The following is a 2538-nucleotide window of genomic DNA, read 5'->3' as shown; positions in this document are numbered from 1 at the left end:
TCTAGCTGCCTCTTGAATACATTCAATTTTTGGTGTCAACTACTTCCTGTGGTAATGAATTCCACAGGCTCACTACTCTTTGGGTGAAGAAATGTCTCCTCATCTCTGTCCTAAATGGTCTACCCTGAATCCTCAGACTGTGACCCCTGGTTCTGGACACACCCACCATCGGGAACATCCTCCCTGCATCTACCCTGTCTAGTCCTGTTAGAATTTTATAAGTCTCTATGAGATCTCCCCTCATTCATCTGAACTCCAACAAAAACAATCCTAACCTAGTCAATCTCTCCTCGTAAATCAGGGTAATCCAGATCAAGCATTAAACTTCTAAGCAGCAAATGGAAAACTCGCTTTGGAATTTATTTCACTTGTTTACTATCTTGCTAGTAGATAGCATTCAGTGAGATAAAAGATCATTTCAGTTGTCCTGTACCTGCATTTTGGGTGAATCTGGAGGTTCCATTATACAGCATGTGCAAGACTATTAATGTGGAGGAACTCTTCAACTTTCACTTGAAAATAATTTTTGAATATTTATCTGCCAGAGACAATTCTCAGATTAGAAGATGCATTCAACCCGTCAGGGTCTGCCTATAAGAAAAATACTGCCCTTCTCCTTTGTACACAACTTATTCAGACTCCCATTGTGCAAGAGCATAGTGCAAGTTGAAACCAAAAATATGAGCACAAGTGATAAAATCCCACATGTAGGAAGTGCAGACTTGCAAAATTTTTAATAAGATGTAGACACTTGTGTATATTGGCATGTACGTGTATTAGTGCACAGGAGTCTGCTCTTTGTAGACAGAAAGAACATATACATGCACTTGGCCTGTTTCAACTCAACAAAGTAAGTGACAGCCATTTGCTGGTTCATGCCTAAGGCAATGCCTTGCCCAAGCAGACTCAACCAGACTAGTTTAAATTTAAACAAGCTTGGTAGTTAACTGTCAGTCAACATCCAACTAGTGTATTCTCCATGGCAATGCCTCTGCCAAAGAGAGCTCACTTGTCAACCAATTAGCACACTGTTTTCACAGAGTATAAAAATGTAAATAATCCTGATGAGTGCAAACAAAAAAGCTTCAACAATTTTTCTGTATTTTCTCAGCACTATTAAGTTGTCTCGTACTAAATTTGAGATGGATAGACATTAACAAAAGATATTAAGGAATATGGGACAAAGGCGGGAATGTAGAGTTAGATTGCAATGAGCCATGATCTGATGGGAATGGCAGGACAAGCTGTTGAGGTTAAATGACCACCTTCCCAAATGATTGTGTGTCTCACGGCAACAGTATTCTCTGTGCTTTACAATAGCTTAACCACTTCATATTTTGCATGGTGTAATCCAAGGGGATGACTTGATTATGCTTACTTGAGCTTAATTGAACTCTGAAAAAGAAAATTATGTATAAGAGTCTGAAAGGGTTATTTGCCTGGAAGACTGAGAGTTGTAGGAACAGGAGTATGGTGGCTCAGTGGTTAACACTGCTGCCTCACGGCTCCAGGGACTCAGGTTCAATTCCACCTTTGGGTGTCTGTCTTTGTGGAGCTTTCGCATTCTCCCCGTGTCTGTGTGGGTTTCCTCTGGGTTCTCCAGAATCCTCCCAGAATCCAAAGATGTGTAGGTTAGTTGGATTGGCCATGTTAAATTGCCCATAGTGTCCAGGCTAGTTGAGTTAGCCGTGGGAAATGTAGGGTTACAGGGATAGGGTAGGGGCAATGTCTAGGTGGGATGTTCTTCTGAGGGTCGGTGTGGACTTAATGGGCTGAATGGCCTGCTCCCACACTGCGTAGGAGTAAGCCATTCAGACCGTCAAGCCTGCCCTGCCATTCGATAAGATTGTGGTTGAGGACAACTCTTCTAGATTCATGAGGAGTCGATTCCAGCGTCGTCTCTCTCCAATATTCAAATGAAGAAGGAAATGTAAGATTGAATTGTGTTGCTATACTTCACACCAATAGTTGGTGATGCAGCTCATAAATATACATGTGATTGTAGGAAGTAGCGCCCAGCTAATCAGCTCGGCACAGACACAGTAATACACAGATAGTTTTAAAACATTGTTAAGTGAAAGTTGATCAAAAACAAAGTTTCTGCCAATTTACATTTCACTTGTGTGGAATTAACAAATAGTGACATTTCAACAATACCAGAGATTGGATAATTGTGACTTTTCTGTTAACTTTGAGTACTGGACTTTACAGTAAGTAATTGTAAGGGGAGGCAATGGCCCAGTGGTGTTATCACTGGACTGTTACTCGAGAGACCCAGGTAATGTTCTAGGCGACAAGGTGCAGAGCTGGATGAACACAGCAGGCCAAGCAGCATCAGAGGAGCAGAAAGGCTGACGTTTCGGGCCTAGACCCTTCATCAGAAAAGGGGGAGGGGAAGGGGGTTCTGAAATAAATAGGGAGAGAGTGGGAGGCGGATAGAAGATGGATAGAGGAGAGGACAGGTGGAGAGGAAACAAACAGGTCGAAGAGGCGGGGATGGAGCCAGTAAAGGTGAGTGTAGGTGGGGAGTTAGGGAGG

The sequence above is a fragment of the Rhincodon typus genome, chromosome 9 (assembly GCF_021869965.1).
Source record: "Rhincodon typus isolate 14 chromosome 9, sRhiTyp1.1, whole genome shotgun sequence".
In the NCBI taxonomy this organism is placed as follows: Eukaryota; Metazoa; Chordata; class Chondrichthyes; order Orectolobiformes; family Rhincodontidae; genus Rhincodon; species Rhincodon typus.
This window is presented reverse-complemented; position numbering follows the sequence as displayed.